Raw genomic sequence first — 9,359 nt, 5'->3', positions numbered from 1 at the left:
CATCTGCAAACCTGAAAATGCGGGGAGGGAAAAGGGAGCCAAAAAAAGAAATCTCTCGAAGTCAGTGTGTTGACTAGGGCCTTTGCACATGTGGTTCCCTGTACCTAGACAGCTCTTAACACTCTCAGCTCCTCCTCTCACCCTCACCCTCCCATACCCCTTTGCCTAGCAAACTGCTCTTGATCCTTCAGTCTCAGCTTCACTATCACCGCCTCTAGGAAGCCTCCCCTGATTACCCAGACCCATTCCCATTAGGCCCAGTAGGCGTGTGTTCCTGAAGCACCCTGCCCATCTCCTTGATCTTAGTACCCTCGAAGCGACTCATTTTTCTTCTTCTTTTTTTTTTAAAGTTTATTTATTGTGAGAGAGAGAGAGAGAGAGAGAGAGAGAGAGAGAGAAGGCATGCGTGCATGTGGGGGAGGGGCAGAGAGAGGGAGAGAGAATCCCAACGTGGGGCTCAATCTCATGAAGTGTGAGGTCATGACCTGAGCCGAAATCAAGAGATGGAGGCTTAACCGACTGAGCCACCCAAGCACCCCAAGTGACTCACTTTCTTGTCAGACTTCTGCTAGACTAGAAGTTCCAGGAAGACAGGGGCCTCAGCTGTCGTGTTCTCCACTCTGACCCTGCTCCTAGACTCCAGGCTCCTAGCCTGGCCCAGAACGGACGGTTAGAAAATCAGTGAGTGGATTTTGCAAACAGTAGGCGGAGGCAGAAGGAAGGAGGCGGCTCTCAAGCCTTTCCTAAGCCACCCTGTCTGCAGCTACTCACCATTTTACGCCACCTCTCTCCAGCCTTCACCCCTACGCCCTTGCTTGGCTTTGCTTGATGTTGAACCGGTTTGCACCACCGACCGATGTTAGTGGGAAGGGAGCACCCACAGAGCTCAGGCCAGCACCCACCTGGGCCTGGCTCTGCTCACGGAAATGCAGCTGGGCCTTTCTTCTGCTGTGGGATGTCTGGAGCTTTGTGCCTCCAGCTCGGCCAGCTTTGTCCAGCTGTGACTCAGATATGTTTTTATCTGCCAGAGCCAGTCAGGGTTGGAAGGGTTTTAAAGATGACAGTCAGGTCACAGCCATGCACCTGTGACTCTGAAAGTGAGCTTGGACCTTGGGAAGGAAGGACGTCACTGCTCTGAGGATAAGGGCACTGACCGCTGCAACTCTGCGTCTCCACGATGGTTCTTCTGTGATCACAGCGTCAAAACAAGGGCCAAGTCTCCTGGGCTCCTCCGCCATCCTCGGAAGCTGGGATCTCCTCTCAACTCCCCCCCGCCCCCCACCCGCTGGCAGGGAACAGAAGAAGCCAGCTACTGACTTACATACCCATAGAACATCAAGACTTCTGGTGCCCTTATTGTGTTTAGAATCCATTAGTGTTGGCTATTTGCTGGGTGACAATGTGTCGTATGTCATCTTTTTTATCCTTACGTTATCAGAGCGCAGGATCATTATCTCCGTCTTCGAGTGACAAAACAAAAGCTCCGGGAGGTAATACGGGCTTGCCAGTGGTAAATCCGGCCTGGCATCCAGGCCTCTCGATCTTTTTGAGGTCCTGTGCTCTTTCTGCTACGCCCCCGGCTGCCGGCTCCAGGAAGGCATCTCTGCCTGCCCTGGGGCCTTGGGGCCACTGGGCGTGGAATTTCTTTCTGACGGGGATGGAGCGTAGAAGCAGAGGCAAGAGCACCACTGGGCGCATAGCTGATTTGGAGGGGCTGGCAATTTCCTCCCTCGGCCACGTGAAGATTTTCCAAATATGGGGAGCCATCTGTCGATGATGTGGGGCTTGGGCCGCTTGCACTCTCATCATTAGCTTGGCAGCGATGGAAAGTGAGTCCAGAAAGAGCCCTTGTGTATCATAAAGGAAATTCAAGCCGTATGGTTCTCATTCATTTACTCTTAAGTCATCAAAATGTTGGTTTTAAAGACGCTTTTGATGTCCAACTTGCTTTCTGCTTTTTTTATGGGGGGGGGAGGGTCGCAGAGAGAGAGGAAGTCACGATTCTCTAGCTGTAAATCGCCCAGTTTGGGGAAGGCTGGAGGTGATCCAGTGCCCCAAACACTGGAAGAGGGGAGGAGGCTCCAGGCAGGGGTCTGTTTAGGAACCCAGACAGAGGCATTCGGATTCACCTGAAATAAACCAAAAAAGTGTGCATTGAACACGATGATGAAGAAAGCGTGGCTTTGACAGCATGTGACATGCTCGAGGCCACCGATGCTGAGGATGTAGTCCTGGGGCCAGGATTTGAATCCAGACCTCTTAACCTCTAGTGCCTCTTGGAGAAGAGGGGAAGGCATTCCTCAGGTGGGGAGAAAGGGAAAGAGTTCTCCAGCTGGAGGATACAACCTCTGAGAAGACCCCAAGGAGGAAAGGGCACGGCCCATGTAAGGGGCAGAAAGGGCAGGATGGTGAGCGTAGGGGAGGGGCCCACGCGAGGCTGGAGTGGCTGGCGAGGGTCTTGGGGTCCAGGTGAGGATGTGGTCTCTAAACTAAGAGCAGAGGGAAACCGCTGGAAGGTGGTAAAAGCTCTCTAGGTGATGCACCCGTGCATTCAGGGCACGAACTCCTGAAACTAAGGCTGTGGCAGCTGAGGCAAGGCAAAGTGGACAGAGTTGACAACTACTTTGGGCTTCAATTTATAGGATTTGGAGTGTTGCATGGTAGTGAGGGAAGAGGGAGATTTTATTGAGAATGAAGAAGGAACAGCAAGTGATATTGTTGGGGAGTTCCCAGCAGAGGGTCCAGGGACTTGGATTTTTAGGAAATAACTCAGTGCTGACACCGTTATTAACACCAGAGCTCCTTTCTGAGTATGTGAGCTCCCTGAGGCTGTCCAGGCTTTGAAGCCAAGATCACTCTTGTCCTTGTAATCCAGTCTAATTAATATGCTCCCAGTATAACCCAGTAAGTGTCACAACAGAGATATAAGATGCTGGAGGAGCTAAGAGAGCCAACCGGCTGGCTCTGCAGGGGCAAGTCAGGGAACTCTTTCCTCAGGAGGTGACGTGTAAGTTGATCAGTAAGTGTTGTCAGGTGAAGAAGAAAGACGATGACCCAGGCACGTAAGAGGGCACGGGGTTGTGAAGAAGCCGTTATGCCTGGAAAACAGTGGGCAGTTCAGAGTGACAGCGACACCATGGCCCCTAACTTGGGCACGTCAGGGAGAATAATCAGGAAGACACTGGAGGGATGGGTTGGGACTGGCTGAGAAACGCTGTGGAAGCAAAGGACTTGGATTGTATTCCCCTAACATGTAAATTCTCCTCCTCATAGGACTTGTCTTTTGCCTTTTGTTGGGGGCCTCTGAACACAAGAGAATCCTCGGGGCCAATAAGCCCTTGGAAGTTCATCTAATCCATTGTCATGTCCTTAGGGGGTACCGGATCTCAACTGCTGTGGACACACAAACAGTTTTCCTGTGTCCGCAGCATCTCAAAGAAGGGAGCTCCTGTAACCCACTGGGTCATCCATTAGTTGGTCCAGGAGCCCTAATTCTTTTCCCCTGCAGTTGCAACTACTTTTCTAGATTCTCAAAGGAACGGAAACAGTCACCATTTGCTATAATGCAACTTGCCCACATTCTTAAGCAATCTCCAAGGAAAAACATTTATTGGACACTCACTGTGTGAAAGGTTCTGTGAAGATGGGAAGATCAATAATTAGAAGACATTCTTTGGCTGCAAGTTGCTCGTATCTGGGGAGTTAGGAAAGAAAAAAGGAAACTAGTAACACAAGGCAATGTGTGCTAAGTGCCAAGCAAAATCTTCCTCCAACTCCTTAGGCAGACCGGGATTGGTCTCTGCCTGTGCTCCCATTATTCCCGGTCTATACCTTACTTCCACGTAGCGATTATCCCATGATGGCGCGGTTGTTTGTTTCCATTTTGTCTCCCCAGCGGACTGAGCTTCTTAAGGCAGAACTGTGTCTCTTTCCTCTTTGTGTGAAGCCCTTGTCCCTACCTCAGTATCTAGCTTATAACATGTGCTCAATAAATGCTTGATGGATTAGTAAATAAACGGTAGGCAGTAAGTTTCTCATAGGGATTCAGAAGATATAAAAAAAACAAAATTGACAAAGACAGTGAAGCACCTACCATGTGCCTAACTTTTACTGGTGACAAATGAGAATCAAAATGATGCAGTAGAAAGTGGTAAGTTGAGTTGGAGGAAGGTCTCCCATAACCAAACTCTGGCTAATTTTTTCCAGGTTGTAGCCATGGCCGCTAACTGGAAACACAATGGATTCTGGGAAAATTGACGAGTGAATTGTTCTAATCTGTGGGTAAGTGCTGAGTCATGGAGATCCCGAGTCCATCCGGGGCACTCTCTTGGGTGTGGAAGCACCAGATGTTTCTCTGGTTTTTCTGGAGTTTCTTGGGATCCCACTCTCTCCACTAGAGACTGTGCCCCCTTCGGAGTTGTCCCTTTCCCTCTTGCTCAAATTAAAACAGCTAATTTTAGATGTTTCCTGATTACTCCTAGCTGGGTCTCATTAGCAGAATTAAAACAGTTAGAACCTCAGCTGGAGAAGGAGCAGCTTTCATTGGTCCTGGTCTGTTTTTCATCTCCACATTGCTGTTGATGTTGGCTGCCTTGGAGAAAAGCAAAATGAACTCTCCCCTAAGAGCGTGGACCACGGGCTGTTGGCGGAGAGCCTGAACCAGTGGGTGAGGGGTGAAGGAACACATGCCCAAGGGAATGTGACCACCTCTGGTAGCAGGCACGTGTTTTGCTCATCACACATCTCAAAAGTGCATAGGTGTTCATTTTTTCATTTATATATTCATTCAACATTTATTGGTCACTTACTATATACCAGGCTCTGAACTCTCCCCATCCCAGGTTCTTAGGATATGAGAACACTTAATGAGTGGTTCCTGCTGCCCAAGAACTCACCGTCAAGTGGGTGCAATAGACAAGCATATGACTACCAACCCACCAATCCGTGTAGAGGTAGGTGAAGGGTGCTGTGCTAGAATAACAATAAAAACAATAATCTTTGAGTGTTGGGTTCCAGGTTCTGTCCAAGGATTTTACATAAATCAATTCACTTAATTCTCACGCTAACCCTGTGAGCAGAGAGAAGGACCAGCTAACTTAGTGGAGAGTGGGAAGCAAAGAGCAGGCACGTAAAGGAAGGGAGGGCTTGCAGGTGGGTGGAATACCTGTGCAAAGGTGTGGAGGCACCATGCACAAATGGAGTCTGGGGGGTCTCTATACTTCTCCTTGCAATTCTTTTTCTCTGTCACAGAGGAGATGATTGCTGTAAATATCTTACAGTCCGTATGCCTGTTGATTACGGGCTGGATTTCAGCCATCTCCAGTGCGTTTTTATTCCACTGAAGATAACCTCAATCAATAGTTCTGGTCTCCTGCTGGATTTGCACCTTATCTAATGGGACCATGGCTGTGAGCCTCTTAATCTACACACACCAGTGTCATTGCTTGCTTCTTTCTGGCTCCTCTCCCTGCCCCCATAAGATCCCAGAAATGTTCTTCTCACTTTTAGCCTAGAGACTTTCAGGAGGGCTCTTTCCTTTCCACTAACATTGTAGCTCATTTCCTGATGTAACTGGTCACTGGGGCCCTTCTCATCTCTTTTTTTAGAGTCCCAGTGATTCTGGGACTGTCCCTAAGCAGAATCAAGAACAAAAAGACTTCCACAAATACAAGATACATCAGCAGGAGCAGCCACAGTCAGTGTCACCTGCACACAGGTCACGCTGGCCACCATAGAGTTCAGTGTCTTCCTGCCTGACAATCTGTTGCCGAAATGGGGATGTGTGTGGAATCTGAACCAAGGGATTGACGTGAGACCCAAATCCTAGCATGGAAAGTGAAAAAGGAAGTTGTAGAGAGAGGGGAAACGGGAGCACGGTTTGGGTCACAGAGGAGAAACTTCTGGAAAAAACTGAGAAAAGTGATCCTGGAGAGACAGCAAGGTTACAAATGGTGACTTTTCCCATCCTGAGTCAGATGGCCTGAGGATCTCCGCACATCTGACCGTCACTGCCACTTTTCAAGAACCTGAGTCTCCTTCTTGGGCTCAAGGTACTTTCCTTCTCTTCTGTACGTCCTTTGTCCCGAGTCATAGAGAAACTCCAAGCCCCAGCCGGGGACAAAGTGTCAGGCATCTGAGGCCTGAATCTGGCCTCAGAAGGGACAGGATGGTGCCTCTCAAGAAAGCCGGCTTTCTTCTCGCCTTGTGCCTTGGCTCTGGATCACGATCCTCTCCAGAGCACTTGAGGCCTACAGTCTTTTTTAATGGAAACAAGAGACTCGTAAATCCCCAAGCCAGACTCCCTTAGAAGCTCCTGGCTCAGCCCCGGCCTCCCGGGCTCCCTGCCACGGGGAACATCTCCCAATCCACTCTCCCTCTCCCCCAACAGACTTCACACATTGACTTCTGGCTCTGGTGGGGCAGCCTCTACCCGTCTGGCTGGAGGCCTTGGCCCTGCTCTGGTCACGATGGTTGAGTGTCTTTGGGATGAACCATAACCCTCAAATCCTTCCAAGGTTTGGGGTTGCTGGATCCAGAGATGCTGACCCAGCATCCTGGGGACAGTCTTATAGCTTAGGCTTTGAAGAAGTCCCAGACAGTCAACAAACCAAGAAAAGTTTAGGTGAAATCTACCTACAGTTACCTTACATGGAGGCCTCAGCCCCCAGGGCCCTCCATTCCTTGTGTGGTGCCATCCCAGGGTGCTGATCCCGCACCAGCTCCAGTCAGCTGCCCAGGAGTCTGTCTTTTCCACTCTGATGAGGGGGCTCCTAGCCCCTCCTCTCCCCTCTTCCTTTTCCAGTCAACCTTGTCCTTCGTCTAGAGGTCATGAGCAGAGGCCTCCAGGTGCAGCCAGTGCTGGGAGAAGAGGAATCAATCCCACACTGCCAGGCAGATCTGTCAAGAGGACTTTAAGTTTTGTAATTAGGAGGGCCAGCTGGGCTCCTTCTCTAGTCTCCCCCTCTCCCCCACCCCCAGCCTGGCTGGAGATGGAACCAAAAAGAAAAAAGAAAAAAAGAAATAAAAACTACTAACCCTCACCTCTCCCCTATGTTCTAAAAATCGCCTTGTCCTGGGTCTTTCTTCTTGAATCCTGGGGTCTTGGGTCCTTAAGTGTCCTCAGGACTTGCAGGGAAAAGTTTCTGCTGGAGGAAATGGATTCCTGGAAGCTGTCAGAGGAGGGAGGTTTCTTTCCTTTGTGTTACTGCAGGTCAGCGGTGGGGCTGGGGCTGGAGCCCAAGCATCCATGGTGCAGCCTTGATTGGAGCCAACGGGGTGGAAAGAACCTGGAGGGCACCAGGAGCCCGGGAGACTGGTCAGGCTCAGGCTCTAACTTGCAGGGTGACCTTGGACGCTCTTTGTCACAGGTGTGAGAGAATTACCTCTGCTTTGGAAGGTACTCCAGAAAAGCAACTATGGGAAAGGAAGAGATTATTACTAGCAGCAATTTGTGTCAGAGACGGAGGAGACTTACAAGGATTTGGAGGTGGAGCTGGTCTGTGGTTCGGTGATTTTAACAAGGAGAGGACGGGGGCCCTGGGGGACAAGAGTGGCTGACAGAATGTTGCTATGACACGGACGTGTGGAAAGTCATGGCGTCCACAGCAGGTCCAGTCAGATCCCAGCTCTGTTCCTTCCCAAAGATTCATCTCCTTTCTCAGGCTGGTTTAAAGGAAACTAGAATTTGTGGGCACAGAGTTCTAGAAAACTGTTTCTTGACCATTAGGGCAAACCTGAACCCCCTCTGGGGGGGGGTGGCGCCCTTTCTTCCTCTGCTGTGGCTCTCTGTCTGTACCTCCTGGGCCTCACTGTCTCCAGGTCTCACTCTGTGAGAGAACCTCCCCCTTTGGGACCCAATTACTGGACCCTCCAGGAAAGTTTAATTGAATATTTGTATTGAAAACAGGAGCCAGGGCCCATGGCCCTGGTTAGAGGAAGCTGGAGACAAGAGGAGAGTTGTGTTGGCTTTTCATTCCGGATTAGAGACCTTTAATTGTGCTGAGAGCAGAGAGTGGGGCTGGGGGATAATGGGTCTGAAGTTTGTTTTCTCCCCGAGCCACCCGTGCCTCTTCCACTCTCCCTACAGAGCAGGGCTTAGCCTTAGGGCCATCCACTGGGCATTCTAGGCTCTGGGGCCCAGCCTGGGTCTCGGGAGCTGGGGGTGACCCGTAGTTCCGCCTAGAGGTAGGGCAGAGTGCACAGGTGTGTGTGTGTGTGTGTGTGTGTGTGTGTGTGTGTGTGTGTGCAGGTCACGTCAGGCAAGGCATGGTTCAAGGCCCTGGGTCAAGTGCGTGTGCCTCACACACAGGAGAGAGATGCCTCATTAGTGACTGCAGAGCCTGCCTGCCAGGTGGCTAAGCTGGCCATGTGACTGATTTTACTGAGGTCTGAGAAATGCTGTCCCTGAGCCGTTCTTCATCTCCATGGTCCTCACGGCTGGACCTGCCATTTCTTGATCTGGCTCACCCTTGGAGGAGTTGGAGCAGGGAATTGATGGGGCTCCAACTTTTTTTCAGAGCAAGAGCTACAATGAACCCAGATCCTGGAGTCCTCTGGTCCCGCCCTTCACCCTGAGGCCTTTATGAACATTACTGCTTGTTCTCGGAGCAGATTCCAGAGAGACCTATGTCTCTGAGAGGTGGGGCGACTTGCCCCTGGGTCACAGAGAGCAAGGGTCTGCTGGCCCTCCGGTGCACTCACGTACAGGGTCTTGACCGGTGAGACAGATACTACCGGCCATGATTTTATAGCCGAGGACAATTAGGTCACATAAGTCACTTTCTTAAGGTCACACAGCCTGCTCCAGGCAGAACTGGGATTTCAACCTATGTTCCAAAGTCTACATTCCCCTTACGCCGTACCGAGAAGTCAAATCAAGGGGTGAGGGGTGGAGGCTTCGGGGCTGGGCCAGAGACCAGAAAGTTTGGTTCTTCTTTTTCTGAAGAAAGATTGTGAAGGGAGGTGTGGAATTCCTAGAGGTGACTCTCAGTCACCAGCAGTGATGGAAGCCGCAATGTCCACTTCAAACCTCCCACCCCCCTTCTCCCTGTCCGCCCTCTGAGGCCCGGCCTGCTTTGAGATATCCACAGCCATCATCACTGAGCACCTACTATGTGCCAGGCCCACGGTACGTACTTTATGTGGGTAACGTGTTTAGTCCTGTCACAGCCATGGGAAGGGGGTTCTTCACCCGATTTTTTTTTAAACAATTTTTTTTAATGTTTATTTATTTTTGAGACAGAGAGAGACAGAGCATGAATGGGGGAGGGTCAGAGAGAGGGAGACACAGAATCTGAAACAGGCTCCAGGCTCTGAGCTGTCAGCACAGAGCCCGACGCGGGGCTTGAACTCACTGACTG

The 9,359-nt window shown here is 50.7% G+C and overlaps 1 long non-coding RNA gene across 1 annotated transcript; it reads right to left on the bottom strand.

The window, feature by feature from the left end:
* Window positions 1-490: 490 nt before the first annotated feature.
* On the bottom strand, window positions 491-6,207 carry LOC121035609 (uncharacterized). Its single transcript, XR_005792982.1, has 3 exons — window positions 3,832-6,207; window positions 3,623-3,694; window positions 491-2,129 (listed from the first exon to the last, which is right to left on the bottom strand). It is a non-coding gene; the product is annotated as an uncharacterized LOC121035609 (long non-coding RNA).
* Window positions 6,208-9,359: the final 3,152 nt, after the last annotated feature.

Source organism: Herpailurus yagouaroundi, unplaced genomic scaffold, assembly GCF_014898765.1.
Source record: "Herpailurus yagouaroundi ecotype Mexico unplaced genomic scaffold, PumYag 161, whole genome shotgun sequence".
Lineage (NCBI taxonomy): Eukaryota > Metazoa > Chordata > Mammalia > Carnivora > Felidae > Herpailurus > Herpailurus yagouaroundi.
Note: the sequence above shows the minus strand (reverse complement) of the source record. Positions and strands in the feature narration are given on the sequence as shown.